We start from the raw sequence: 16,501 nt of genomic DNA on the forward strand, positions 1-16,501 counted from the left end.
ATTAAACTTATAACCCTTATCAAAAATACCTTTTGCCCTGGATATTCTTACTACATCACCTTTTTTGAATTTGATTATTTTTGTGGTTTTGTTGCTTTTTACTTTTTGTGTTTTTGTTGGAATAGTTCTCTTACCTCACCTTCATTTGACTTATTAACTTCCACTGGTGCCCGTTTAATTGTTCTATAATAGCCAGCATTATATTCTTCAATCAAATCATCAAATATATCAAGCCAATTGCGGGAATTTAACTGAGTAAACTTCTTCCACATGTGTCCTTTCAATGTTCTGTTAAATCTTTCAGCTATGGTAGCTTTTTTATTTGAAAATGTATGATAGTGATTAATTTTGTGTTGTTTCATCAAATCTTGGAAAGTTTTGTTAAAAAATTCCTTTCCCTGCTCTGTCTGTAGGTTACTTGGTTTTCTGTGTTTTTAGATTCCTTCAAATGCCTCAGTTACAGCTTGTCCTGTTTTATTCTTAATTGGAATGGCAAAAGCCTGTTTTGAAAATGTGTCACTTACAGTAAGCATGTAATTGTATTTCTTATTTTTACTTGCCAATTCATGCATTTCAACTAGATCTACTCGCCAAAGATCATCAATTCCAAAAGTTACTGTTTGTCTTCGAGGATAATTCTTTCTGGTTGGTTTATGTAATTCATTTGCCAATTGTGCTTGTTCGGCCTTAGTGCCACTTTGTGGTGCTCGGAGTTGCTTTGCAACTCCTGTGCTGTGAGCCTGCAAAGTGGTAATATCAATTTTGTTTTCAATGTATCTTACTTATAAGTAAAAAACATTATGATCAAAAACAAATATTTCAAAAACAAACCCAAAACAGGAGGAAATGTAAGAAAATTGGATGGTCATGGACCCCCATGCAATCCTGTTCGAGATGCTCTAGCACCTACAACCCCAAGTAGAATTTTGTTATGTGGTTCATCAGGTTGTGGAAAGACAAATCTTCTGTTAAATCTTATATATTATCTTTTACCCTGGAGTAAATTGTATGTATATGCAAAAGATCTTGAAGAAGAGAAATATGTAGACCTAAAATCAGCATATGAACAAGCAAAATTGATTGATAAAGACTTTGAATTTATTTTTGACACAAGCAATATAGTTAAAGTTGATGAACTCAACCCAGATGAACACAATCTAATAATTTTTGATGGCTTTATTTGTGATAAATCCAGCTTTGATGATATATCAGAGCTTTTTACTCGGGGAAGAAAGAAGAATGCAACATTGATATTCCTAATTCAAAGTTATTTTGACACCCCAAAAATTATTCGCCTTCAGTGTAATTCCATGTGCTTCTGGAAATTGAATGATCATCGCGAACTAGCAGATATTTTTCAGAATCATTCTTTTGAATTGAGTAAAAAAGAATTCACTGGAGTGTTTGAAGAAGCCACTAGGGATCCACATGGTTTTCTTTTTCTGGATACAATTCATAAAAATCCAGTATTCAGAATAAGGAAAAACCTAAATGAGCCTCTAAATATTTGTATATCCTAAGTATGCGCTTGCGCGCTCGCTTTGCTCGCAAAGATATTTGTGTTATGCTGTGTAAGCCATTAAACAAAACAATGAATATCCTTCGTTTATGGGGATATGATCGCAGCTCGCTGCGCTTGCAAATGCATGACACACAACAAAGTAGAGTTGCTAATGCAGGATTAATTGAAAAGCTCAATCAATTGAAAAGAAATATCCAAGAGGTCCAAGAAGAGGCCCGCACAAGCGCTCTACAAGTACAGGAAGCAATCATTGAGATAAATAATAAAAATGAAGCTGTTGATGCACTTGTCGCTCACAGCAATACAATTACAACCAATTTGCAACAAAGACAACAACAAATGGAAACAAAATTAAATGGTTATTTGAATAGTTTTGAAGTCTTGCAACAAAACTTGGTTGAAATATCCTCTAGCATGGAAAACATTATGATTGCAGAGCGCGAGCGCGGCGCAAGCGCATGAAAATATTATTAAGAACCTCAACCTTAGTATAAAAAAGTTCCAAGAATACAAGGAAGAGACTATTGGTCAACACCAAAATCTAATGAGACGACTAGGGGAATTATATGCTGAAAGACATTTACATAAACTTACAATTTTACAAATTTGGTCAAAAAGTACTAATCTTAGAAAAAATAGAAAAATAATTTTAATGAATAATGAAATTTTCTATCAATTTCCTATAAAATATAAGCTAAAAAAATTAAAAATATATTCTTCTAGTAACTTTATTTCATCACAGCCACTAAAGTATACAATACATCAAGAATCAAGAATCCTAATTACAGCCTGGGGACCTTTTCCAAAGACCTTTCAATTAAACAAAGACCTTGAACCCAATAGGATATTTTATTTTACACCAAGAAGAAACACTAATGGGGGCCTCTATGTTGAATTTATTGGAGAAGCAGTTGCCTGATATTGGAGCGCAACAAGCAGAACGCGGCCCTGCTGCGCTCAGTCATGTGGGTGCCGAGTGCAGTGTGAGCGCAGCACGCAATCCCCACTTAGTGAGCTTTGCTCGCCGCGCGTGCGCATATTCCCATATAAATCAAGTAGATATATACTTGAAAACTGCCGCAGGCGGCCGTGCAAGCGCATAATTTAATTTTAAACTTGAACATCAGTAATAAATTACTTATAGCATATTAATGTTAGAACTAAAGCACACAAATATGAAACAAACAAACAAAATACCCTACCAACACTAAATGAGAAAGTTAAAAAAAATTTTGGAAGCAAGGGCTATTCAAAAAAGAAATATTGAAAGTGACGAACTTGAAAGAGAAATTTATGATGATAATTTAGAAAGAAAATCCAAACCAGTTGTGCAGGCAATTAAAGCGAGTACTGCAACACAAGCTATGATACCAACTGTTCAAATGATGCGAATGCAGCAAGCCGCACAACAACTTGCTCCTCTAAGTTTAACTCAAGATGGAAACCGAGATGCAAGTGAGGCTGCGCTCGCAGCTAAACACAGCACATCAGGTGCCAAAGGCACCCACGCAAGCGCTGATGAACCTTGGATTCAGAAACTCTACAGAAAATATCGTAATTCTACAAAATGCAAAACTACTCAATTTGAAATCGCTGAAAAGGGAGTTTTAGGACTCTACGGACAAGTAGATGTTGCTCTTCTGTTTAATGAAATATTTTGCATATCAGAATACCAGGAAAAGCAGATATATGTGAAAGCAAGCTTTCTGTTGGATTTGTACCTTTGTTGTTATTGACATTTGAAGATTTAAAACGTTCAAAAATCACTCCCACAGATCAAGATATGTCTTATTATGTGGATATTATGAGTACAACTGGTTTTTCTTCAGTTAATAGCAGGAAATATCAAACATACATCAAGACAAGATTAGCATCAAGAACACAGAGCGCGCGCAGCAAGCTGCGTTCTACAGCTGAAGTCTCTGACAGTGAAGATGATGTATTTGATGCGGCGGGCTCCGCCCGCGGCTCGAGAAGCGAAGCTTCTCTCGCTGCACATGAAATGCAAAACTTGTCACTTCAAGAAGAAAAATCTGGTAAAGGAATTTATATGTATCAAAATCCTAGAGAAGCGAAGCTTCTCTCGCTGCACATGAAATGCAAAACTTGTCACTTCAAGAAAAAAAATCTGGTAAAGGAATTTATATGTATCAAAATCCTAGAGAATTAGGGGCAAGATTAATGATTATGATTGGATCAATAAAAGCTGGAAATACAAGCAGAGAACTAAAAAGGGATGTTTGAAGAATTCTTGATGAAATGTTAAAAATAAACTACATCACACTCAAACAACACAGACTGTTGTATCAAAAAACCATCGCAGGTGGCACACGCTAGCGAGCGCAGCGAGCCGCAGAGCGTCTATCAGGAATAGCACTTGCACTGCAAAGCGAGCGCAGCAAGCCGTGATTCTCGCGTTGCTCGTAACAATCACCCTTTTAATTGAAAACAGCATGCAAGTGTGCTAAAGGTAAATAAACTTTCACAAAATGGATTATTCAATGCAAGTAAGCACAGCTGAATATAATCATGTTTTATTAACTGTTGACAAACCAGTATATAGATATGATTTTCATTCTAATCATCCTCTGATTTTAGGTAAAAATCCTGAAATTGGATTAAAAAGCATATTTTTATGGTACACATACCCTAATGTATCTGAGAAATATGGCAATAACAAAGTTACTTTAACCTATAACAGTCTCACTGTACCAACCACAATTCCAAAAGGAATGTATTAAATAAATGCTCTTTCCAGATATTTAAACAAACAACTTTCTGATGAATACTACAAATATAATGATATTTTTGGCAGTGACCATGAAAAAAGAATTCTATTGCACTTAGGTGTAAATAAATCAACTTTTAAATGCTATGTAAAATTGATAAAGGGAGCACAAATGGACTTTTCTGAAGGTAGTTTACATAAACTCATTGGTTTAGAGCCTAAAGTATATGATCAACCTTATGAAGAAGGTACTGGTATAATTAACATCACTAGAGGTGTTGATCGAATTTTCATACGTTGTAATCTTGTTGAAAGAAATTATCAACCAGAAATGAAAGATGTTTTGTTTGATATTTTGCCTTTTGCAGAACCAGGGTCGGCAATTCAAGGAAAATTAGAAAAATTAGAATATTACAAATGTAGAGATTCTATTATCAGACATATAGAATTAAAATTAACAGATTCTAAAGGCAAGCTTATAGATCTTACTGAACCATTATCAATAAAACTTTGTTTTAAGAGTTTCACCAAACAATAAAAAATGAACACTTTCTTACAAGAAACTGATTCGCCAATTTGGGAATTTCCTTCAATAGCTGCTAAAGACACCTCAATAGTTAAATATGATTATACTAAAGTGCATGAGGATAATCATGGAGCTGGAACACTAGAAAATTCAGATCACTATTCTTTTACAACCAATAATGAAGATTTCTGGTTATTGCCAAGTGAGTCTTATCTAAATTTAACTATCAGACTAAGAAACGAGGATGGCAATCAATATGCTTGGCAAGACAGAGCTGCTGTTGGTTCAGCCGCAGCTGCAGTGGCTGAAGATGTATCCTTATCTGATAATGGTTTTAACATATTTGAAGAAGCTCGATATTACATTGATGATAAAGAAATAGAGCGAATAGATCATTTGGGAATTGCTACTTTAGTCAATAACATTTTAAAATACACAAGTGAAGAAAAACTAAATGCTGTGAAACATACTCAACTCTGGTTTTTGAACAAAGATAATGATAGAAGAACTTTTGTGCGAAATTGCTCAGGTACTTTAAATTTGTTGTTACCTCTGAATCGTATTTTTCCTTTTTGTGATCAAGTAGATCACAGTTTCAGAGGAGTTAAACATAGAATTACATTTACTTTAAACAAACCAGAAAGGTTAGTTCAAAAGGCTAATGCTGTGGCAAATGGCCAAGTTGCCATAACAAAATGTGTTTGGATGATGCCTTATGCTGAACCATCTTTGAGTATTATGGCAAAATTCGAGACTCAGTTAGCTAAAGATTCATCACATAATCTATCATGGTCAGCACTCAATGTATATAGAAATCAACCTCCCAAAAATTTAGAGGTTCGATTGTCACTGTCAAGCACTATTCATAAGCCAGAAGGAGTCCTTGTTGCATTGCAAAACCTTAATAGAAATACATCCCAAAATAACTCTTCAATGAAATTTGATAATATTAATGTAGAAAGTGTGAATGTTGAAATTAATAGTGTTCAATTCCCAGATAAAGAAATAAAGAATAATTTTACAAACAGGGAAATTACAGAAATTTATGATAGATTTCTTCAGTGTAGTGGATATATGACTAAAATAGATTTTGAGACTTTTCGAACATTATTTCCAATATTTCATATTGATGTTTTACACCATAAACCAGAGTTGTAGGAAAATACCCAATTTCCCAACATTGTAGATAACCTAAGGTTTAGAGAAATTCCTGCACATGACTATCTAGTTTGGGGTTTGACATAGGTACAATCACGGAGAGGCCACATTAAATCTAGAAAGTAAAAAGATGAGAGTAATAAAATAAAAATTACTTTAAGATATACATGCATAAAACAAATATAAAATCATGACCACACGGAAAACAACATATATCAATTCACCTATTCATCCAACAGAGTCACAGCTGAGAAAATAAAAACTTAATGAACCATGTATAGTAAGAATAGATCCTTTAAAAAAAGCCAATCATCATTTACTTTTAACACAAACACAAGTAAACCAGTTAAACAATGCAAAGTCTGCTGGAACATCAAAAGATTTAAAAATATCAAAAACACAACTAGACAAAAATGGAGGATTTATCATAACAATACCTACTCTGTTGGCAGGCATTGGTGCTGCAGCAAGTATGGCTGGGGCAGATGGTGGAATTGCAAAGGCAGTGAATGATAAAAAACACAATGATAAAATTGAATCTGAAGCCAAACGGCATAATAAAAAAGTGGAAAATCTGCTGCATGCTAGCATTGGAAAAGGAGCTTATTTACCTAGAAAATCTGCTAGAGGCGTTTTTTACCCAGGAGAAACTAAACAAGGTTTATCTAATCATAACATTATAAAGATTTTACAAAATGAAAAAGATTTTAAAGGATGTTTTATGCGAGATGAAAAGCTACCTATAGAAGGTTGCTTTATTTTAAACTTAGATGAGTTCACTGATCCTGGAACACATTGGGTAGCTGTTTATAACAATAAATATTATGACTCTTTTGGATTACCACCTCCAAAATGTTTGGAAAACGAATAGATTGGTATAATGTAAGACAACATCAGAATGCAAAGAGCAGTCTTTGTGGGTTGTATGCTTGTTTTTACATTCAATGTAGGAACCAAGACATCACCCCTTATGACATACGAGTATGTTATAAAAAACTTTTGGAACCAGCGCAGAAAAACAATAACTTAAATGCTAAGCTGTTATTTAAAAAACATGTCCAACCTTCCTAATAGATCTATATACTGCCTAAGGTGCAGAAAGAAAACTTTATCAACAAATGTTCAATTACATGAGCAAAATCGTCCCAAAGGTGGTGAAGGAAAGCAATACAATAAAGAAAAGGTATGTGTACAGTATGCAACAGCAAACAATCACAGTTCGTTTCAGCAAATACAGCACAGACTGGTAAAAAAATAGGTCGTGGGGTAGTAAATGATTTATTAAACTCAAAAATGTTACCAGAATTGCATATACCAGGTCATAAATTTACTGGACTTGGTACAAAAGTTAAAGAAAGATTACTCAAAGGAGATGTTCCAGTAAATGAACTAGATAACGCAGCTCAATTTCATGATATGACTTATTCAATTTTCAAAGACACCGAAGATCGTCATGTTTTTGATAAAAAAATCAACTAGCACTTTGAAAGATCGAGCTGAAGCAGGATTGGTGGGTGGTGTTATGCTTGCAAAAAGAAAACTTGGTTTAGGGGCACGACAAAAGAGGTAAGCGCAGCGCAAGCGCAGCGAGCGATCAAGTTAATTAAAATTTATTACATATTATTGTAATACATTTTTCTCATAATTTGTTTAAATTTGAATACATTCTGTAGGATATGACGGAGGACATGGAATATTGCAATCAGTTCCATAAAACCCAGTTCCATGGCAGAAACAATTTTGATCACCATCATTACTAACCAAAAGAAAACCACCATTTTTAAAATGTTCAACAAGCGAGCTTTGCTCATCGTGCACAAGTGCACGTGTACAACAGGTACTAGAAAAATATGTAAAAAAATAATATTTAGAAGTGCATAGTTTCGTAAAATGTTTATTTTAACTTTGGTTACCTGAACTTTAAATTACTTTTGAGCGGGTTGCGTGCTTGGTTGTGTGTAGGCTATGCCCGCGGCGCCAGAGGCGTATCCCGCTGCATAGCCTCAAGAAATACTAGTTTTTTCCCTCCTTCAATGAATTCAGCTTTTAAAGTTTCCAAGTTTCCTACAAGTTGTGATTTTGAACGAAGTTCTTCTTTCAATGTATAATATTTTTCGCGCGGGGGCCGCAGGCCGCTCAGCATTTTCTAATAGTGGGTATATTGGAGCTGTTGCCTTTAACATTTGTATTTCTTCTTTTTCAAGGGCCATTTTATGTTTATAACCATTACGTTTAACTAATTTTGAGAAAAAATATCCTTTTCTGCTTATATACTTAAACAATTAAAATACTAGCACAGCGCCAGCACAGCGAGTGATCAACAACGACTTATGTACAAATATATGCAATTTGTATGCATTCAGATTCAATTTATATACAAATTTTATTCAAATATAGTCAATTACATACAAATTATTTACATTGTTTTGCATTTTATAACAATTTTATCAATTAAATAAAAATGCTAGCCAGAAATCGTGAAATAATGCATCAAAAAAGGCGATACTTCATTATAAAGGAACTTAATAATGGTGTCAAAGTGTCTGAAATTGCAAAAAAAATTAATCTCTGTAATGTTACAATTTACCGTGAAATCGAAGAAATAGAATTGGAACTAACTAACAAAGATAATGAAAAAGATGCCAAAAATATTATTCTTAAGATAAAAAACGGGAAAAATGAAACAAAAAACACAAAATGAATCAATTGAATTTGCTGAAATTGTTTATCAGGAAATGTTGGATAAAACTCCAGAAGCTGAAAAATATAGGATTATATGAAGTAAAAGATTTTGTTCCTAATAACAACAAATCTGCAGAAAACCTTGAAAATTTTTCACTAAGTAAACAAAAAGATGTTGAAAAAAGGAAAGTTAGTGGTAAAAATGAGGGTTTAAAGGAATTGGATGACATTTTACAGAAACTATCATTATAAAAGTAAAATGGAATATATTGGACTTATAATCATTGTCATAAAAATAACCTTGTCATGGTTTGTGAACTATCAAAATCATTCACTCACTGCGCTCACGCTGGATCAAAATCAAAGGATTGAAAGACTAACAATGCAAATTGATGAGTTAATTTACGCTGTTGAAAGAAATATTCATTCAAGGACTTATCTGAAATGAGAAATGAAATTTCACAACTAAGTACCACATATTACACACCGTTAAAATTGTATTTTCGTGCTGATTTCAAGAATAAAATTTTTGTTGGGTGTTATTTATTCACTGAGAGGTTGGGTGATCCGTGGCAGAATGTTTCTGCAAACAGAAAAGCAATATGGGGGAAACCCATGCTGAACATTCTAGTATGTGTAACTCACACTATTGCATCAAGCTTTCATCATGTGTGTTACTCACTATTGCACCATGCTTGCATCAGAAATTCTACCCCACATGTTTTGCAGCTACTTTGAGTATGGTTGCCAGATGGCTAAATTCATAGCCAAATTTCTTCGATTTGGGCTAAATTGAGACCCTTGTGGCTATAACAATTTGAATTGGCTAAATGGCTAAATTTGGGCTAAGTTTGATCATGGACTGTTTTAAATTAAAATACTCGGTGTAAGTTCTGGACATAACAGCAACTTCTACATTTTTAACATTTTTTCTAGAGACTTCAACGAATTATTTACCTGAGTCTTTACTTGAGTCTTTACTTGAGTCTTTACCTGAGTCATTACCTGAGTCTTTACCTGAGCCCTAATTTGAGACTAAAGAAATGCTAAATATGTTCAATTCTGCTATGTATGTTACGGAATCGGAAATACATGATACTTCTGCTTTGGATTAAGAAATACATAATACATGTCCTTTTTGGGATAATAAAACTTATTATCATGTACATTAGTCTAGACTTTTTTATTGTATTGGAATGGCTACATTGGGCTAAATTGAAATCTCAGTTTGGCTATTTTAGTTCTCTTGTTGCTGGCAACCCTGAAGTCTTTGAGGGCTCACTTGTAAATTCACACTCAAACCAACAACATCAGAACAAAATGTCCCAAAATAAAACAGAAACACTCAAAAAAGTTAAGAAAATGAATCAAATAATCAGAAAACACCATTCACACACAGAAGACAACGACTGGGCATACTTAGGTATGTACTTGGACCAGTGGTTTGAACTAACTAAAGCCACCATTCCCCTCCTTGAAGAAGAAAAATCTAAAAAACTTACAGAACCACAAAAGAAACTGAAGAATCTCGTGGATAAAAGTGCTACAAACCCTCTGAAATTTTCTGGAAATACTCAAGAATTGAAACAAATTGAACAATATTTAAACACACGAGAAACCATAAAAAGAGATCATATAAAAATATGGGACTACTTATGTGATATGGAGAAAACAAGTGGTTGTGTTAAACTCTACCCTCAGTGCCTTATTGGCCAACTGATTAAAATTTATCTTGAAGAAAAAGGTGTTGAAGCATCAATAGTGTTTTTTGGAAAGTCCAAGAGTCAACTGTACAAATATGTCAAACTAACAGAACTTCTTACAAACTTTCCAAGACTAAGTGTCATTGGTGCTGACTTCACTTTGTTAGTGCAAAATAATGGATTCATAAAAGAATATATAACACAGAAGAATTATCATTTTGGTAAGATTGCATTGGATGCAGAAGTCACAGTGAAAACATAATTAGGTGAACAATGGGAAGGAACTTAAATTATAAATAGTTTTATCAAAACAAGCAGCAAAGCTGTATACCAGGCAGAGCATGTAGTACCTTGACGTGGTTGTCTGGCTCTAGTACCAAAGGTTTTTTGGGAAGCTAAAACTACAAGATCTTATCCAATTATGAGTTTTTCAGAATGAGACTTACATTATGCACTTGAGCGAAAGTGGGCGTAACATGTAACAAGAGTCTCATTGAATGAGACTTACATACTACAAGTGAGGGTCTCGTTGAACGAGACTCACACTATGTACCAGAGAGTTTTGTTGAATAAGACTTACATAATATAGACTTCAGTTTTTTCCCACCTTCGCACCCTCTATTGACTAAACGGGAACTACCAGCCCGCTCCGTACCGACCTGCTTCATATATAAAATAGAGAAAGAGAGAAAGAAAGAGACAGAGGCAGACAGACGAGAGTTTGTGTGTGAGTAGTGGGGGTGAGGGTGGTTGGGTGGATGAGTGCGTGCGAAAAAGTGTTTTTGTCATGTGTGCATATGTGTGCGACGCGAGGAGAGAGAGAGAAAGACAGAGAAGAGTGTGGTCGAAATGGGCTAGTCTATAATTGAGCCTTGTTCAATGAGACTCTAGCGAGTGATCTGTTGTCCCTCCAATGACTCTTCATTGTTTTTTAAGGCAGTCACACCACTGCAAGCATAGCAAACGAATGATGCGATTAGCGAAGCGACCAAAAAAATAGCTCAAATTCTAGGAAATATGCTATGTACACGTTATAATTAAATTTGCCGCTCTTTCCATGAAATAACAAGCTTTAGGGATAGGTTGAGTTGAACATTAGGCACTAAAAATCAGATAGTATTAATCCAAGTTAATGTACTGGTGTGGTGATTGATGCTGACTAATTGCCACATCGAGCAGACGTTGGTGGAGATCGTGGCCGTATAAGCCGTATAAGTTAGATTGTCGTGCAATACACCCTAATCTCATAACTTCAAATGAGCGCTGTGCAAGTAAAGCAAGCAGACTGACCCATCCCTAACAAATGTACCTGGTTGTCCGTGTTCAGGAAGGAACTTATCAGCATTGCCAGGCTAACATTTTTAATATCAAATTTGGAATATTAGGCATTATTTTGAGGGATTTGGCATTGGATTTTATTTACAGCTGACATTATTGACATTATTTTGGGCACTTGTTTTTGTTGATTCTGCTCTCCTCACCGAAAAAAATATACGCGCCGACCAACCACTTTAATACACTCTTGACATTGCGGGCCGAAAAAATCTGGCAAGGCTGATCGCATCAGCTATCCTTTCCGCTTATTTGTTTAGTTTCTTTTAACTGACTGAATATGCACGTGAGCGTGTGAAAATTGACATGCCTAGGAAACGAAATATTATTCAGTACCAGAACAATACTGAAGATCTGTTAGTGAAGTTGGCACAGACAGAAGCTGCCCATCACAATTTAATTCAAGACTTTACATTTAGACTTTATGGAGTTCAAGTGCAGCAAGGACATTACTATCTGGGTTTTACTGACCAAGCTGGCAATCGGCGTTGGATTGACCCCAACCTTAGCATAAAGGAGGCTTTTATGTATGCACGGGAATGTTTAGATGGACAGGATGTTGTCCGGTTGAGCATTTGGACTCAACTTTGCTCAAAGTCAACTGTAAAAAGTGATGATTTTTGTATTTGATTATTAGGGATGCTTGACTCCAACCACAGATCATAAAACGACTAGATGTCGCATTGGCCCGACCTCAGTGCAGAGGAAAATGGATTTTGTGTCAACAACTCTGTACAGCAAAAAAGAGGAGGGTGACTGCCTGATCAGTACTAACGACCTACAATCGCTGGGAATTGCTGGGCCTTCAACAAACGCTAGCAGTGACAAGCTCACTCTGAATCCAACCACGCTGGCGGATGAAAAAGTATGAGTCACTGTACACCAAAAGTTATGTACCAGCTGATGAAGGCAAGCATTCGCATTTTTCCTTGCACTATGCGAGGTCTAGTCATTTTATGGTCTGTGACCCAAACAAGACAAGACAACAGTGAATGGTAAGTTGTATTCAATGGTTTTTAAAAAGCAGACCTTTGCTCGCACAGTGAGAGTATTTAGTAGTTCTTAATAATTAAATTTAAACCTGGGTATGGTTGAAATTGAAATTTGAAAAAGAACCATACCCAGGTTGAAGTGTTTTGATAACCCCATTTTCCCTCTAATGGCATGTTAGCTAATATGTCACCCCTAAACTTAAATCCACTGATTTCTAGGCCTCGATCGTTTATATTCCCAACTGACGATACCTCAGGCAAGGTAATCATGGTGCTCATACATAGTGCACACAACCCATGGTTTCCCATTCCACCGTCAGTCGAAAATCATGTTAATCCAAGCTTGGGTTAAAACGTGCCGTGAAATGAGAGCAATCAATTAACAATGACTTTTAAGTACCAACATTCACGTGAAGCTTTCCTCGCAAAGACACCACACTAAATACCCTCTAGGACGGGAGCTGATAACAGGTCTGTTCATTATGGTCCATTCTCTAATGACCACAATAACCAAGATTTCCACCATGTTTTGCATTGCGTTTTTATCACATTTTACACTCTCAAACATATCTTTCTTGACCCTATATAATGGTTATATTTGACCTATAATGCTGATTTGGAATTATGCTAAAATACCTTTTGGGCTCCTGACTGCGGAAAATGTTGATAGTCTGGCAAGCTCCAAAGTTTGTTGCAAAGCATACTAATTAATGATAAAAAACCATCAAAAAACAACGGAATCATCGGCCCATACCTGGAGGTTCTTGGCCGGTTATTAGTCAGCCCTCGGCCGACACACACGCCCATAATCGGTCCTCTACGTACATACACCCTTGAGACCCCAGCCTCCAGACCAGCCAGCCACTCTTGGCTACTCTTTTGTCCATTTCCCACCCGCCAATTTTAACCATGAAAGCCATATCAGTCAGATCTCAACGGACCGAGTCCTACCCACTCACTGACTCATTACTTTAAAGTTACCCATGACTATCACCTTCCCTGTGAAATGCCGTCTGTTCTTGTGGGTGGGTCCTTATTTGTTCTATAAAACTAAACTCTTTTTAGTCAATGCCATCTGTAATGTTAACTGCATATAGATATCTAAATTGTCTTTATCATGTTTAATGCTCTACCTATATTTGTGTTTACGTTTCTGACATGACCTCATATATTGTTGTCATAGTTCAACCCATACTCGGCTATTAAATAGTTTATTATACTCTTGGAGAACTGTTGTCCATTTATTCACAATTATAATGAGTTGGAAAATTGGTCGGGTTTTCGTTTCCAAGCAATTGGTTTGTGAGTTATAGTCAAAATGAATTTCGAAAACCTTTCGAAAAATAAAAATGTTATTAAAAGTGCATCATCAGGGGACAAAACATGCCTTTAAATAGTTATCGGTTTCAGCCAACATATGACCACACAGATTGAACTTGGCAAAATAAAGGACCTTTATGGAAAGCAAAACATTCTCTTCATGATAGTGCCCATTGGTGATTTTTCAAATTTCATTCCTCAGTTTTCCCTATGTTCATTATACTAATCTTCTTATTTAGCATGCATAACATAAATATTGAATGAATGACCCATTGGAAAATGATATGATCACTTGCAAGTTCATCTGATTAGAAATATATTTCAAAATATTTGTCAAACCGTTTTGATTGGGTAGTTACACGTGTAGACGGCTCAGAGATGAACTGTTTGTCAAATACCAAACATTTTCGAAATTGTTAGGCAAACTTTGTGACGGAATGTTTCTCGTGTAGACGCACCATTACTTCACCTATCCTAATACTGGCCCAACATAGTTTTAATAACATTATACACAATTCCTTCTCATATAACCAACCCAGACTAAAATAGGTTGCATATCAGGCAGTGGTAAAAAAGACCCATGATTTTCTTGGCATTTCTCAGTGTCAAGGATGGCTTTGATTAGTGCTCTGTATTTAGAAAAGTACGACAGTGAGGTCAGTGCACCATAGCGGTTGAAGTTTGAACCTTCATTTTTGCTCCAAAACAAAGAGTTTAAATGCGTCCCAGAGCCAAACTAAACACATCTTTGTGCCTTAAGGGGTAGTTCTAAGACTGAAATTACTTTGGAGGCATCAATAATTGCATTCACAGCAATACCAGATTCTAATTATGTGTTTTTCAATCAAAAATGTAGAAATCAGCCATCTAAATGGTATCTGACTAGTTCAAAGTAGGTTTAAGGGTACCTGAAGGGTAGCTAAAGCCGTGTATGACTCCTAGAACCACATATTTTTATCTTAATGAGTTTGGTTTGGATATGGGACGCATTTGAAGGCATTGTTTTGGAACAGGATTGAAGGTTCAAAACTCAACTGCTATGGTACGCTGAGCTCAATGTCGTACTCTTGTAAATACAGAGCCATAGCATTTGATGAGTCTGTTCAACGCAACACTGCCCATCGAAAATCACGCAACTAAAGTACCAAAATCGGACTCTGAAAGTCCGTTTGAGAATTTGCCCATGCTATCATGGCTGTTATAAGTCTCTCATACTTTGCTTTTACCCCGTAGTCTCACGGAACTGTTAGGCCCAAAGTCGTGTGAAAAACCATTTTGGCCCAGCTTTGCAACCTCCATTACCCGAGAAAAAATGTGACGCAATCTGGTCACGATGAAAACATAGGATGCTGGAGGACGTCTTTTGGCGCGAGGGAATGACAGGGTTACCAATCCCGCTCAACCATCTCAAGTTGCATCCATCGAAAGAAAAAGGGCACCTCGGAATATGGTCGTATTCAATTGGTCGCGGTTATTTTCCAACATATGTATGCTCGAATGTTATAGCAAATCTGAGTAAGATTGCTGATCGGTTCATGTTCAATTCTGATACATAAACAAACCTGCATAAAATAACCATGAATCACGTTCCAAATTGCCGGCCATTTGTAACCAACACAGCTAAATTTAAACTTTGTTGTGTCTTCCAGCACTTCCGGCCTTTCGCGTGAGCAACTGTATTTTTAAGGGTTTAAACTAAACACTAGTTTAAACTACAGCTGACCATCGGATCCGGATCCGAATGCGATCGGATTGATCAACGATTTTCGGATTCGGATTCGGTCGGATTGAGCGTTAAATCCGAATTCGGATTGAGGAATGGAAAAAGCGGATAGGATTCAGATCTGATCGGAATCGAAATTTCAGGATAAACTAAATGTAAGAATGTATTTATTGCGAGAAGCATTTCTCATTGGATAGATGTATATAAGTGGTACATGAATTTAAATTCAATTGTGTTCGCACATGGCGATTTGAAGCCCATTCTGGGATCAAGGGTTGCCATTCGAGGCAAATATCCACTGTAGAAGCGGGGTTTGGGTGGGTGGGGAGACCTGGGATCGAACCCATGAACCCGAGGTCAACTCGGTCACGCATTAGTCAGATGCGCTACAACCATCTCCTTTGCATGCAAGTTTGTTTTGAAAACGGATTCTTTCAGAACTCTCAAGGGAAATTAAAGAACATTAGAGCTAAAAACGGAGAATATAACTACTATCTTGAAAGTTGTGGCAATCCCCAAAAAATAAAGAATCTCGAGATTTCAGAAAAGAAAAGTATTTGTGGTCTGCAATGTCAGTACTAGGGAAAGTAGTAGCATCCTTGAGGCAAATATTCAATGGTGTTTGTCAGGACATTACTCTTCCTTATGTAGTGCATTAAGACAAATGTGTATTCTAGGCATGTTTAAAAGTAAATGAAATGGGAAAGAAAAACAACACTAAAAAATGTAGTAAAGAAGATCATTAAATGAAGCAGACGAATATTCCAGGATATAGTGTCAGAGAATAAGGAGGAATTTGGAGGAATTCCCTTAGG

Source organism: Tigriopus californicus, chromosome 4 (assembly GCF_007210705.1).
Source record: "Tigriopus californicus strain San Diego chromosome 4, Tcal_SD_v2.1, whole genome shotgun sequence".
Taxonomy (NCBI): domain Eukaryota; kingdom Metazoa; phylum Arthropoda; class Copepoda; order Harpacticoida; family Harpacticidae; genus Tigriopus; species Tigriopus californicus.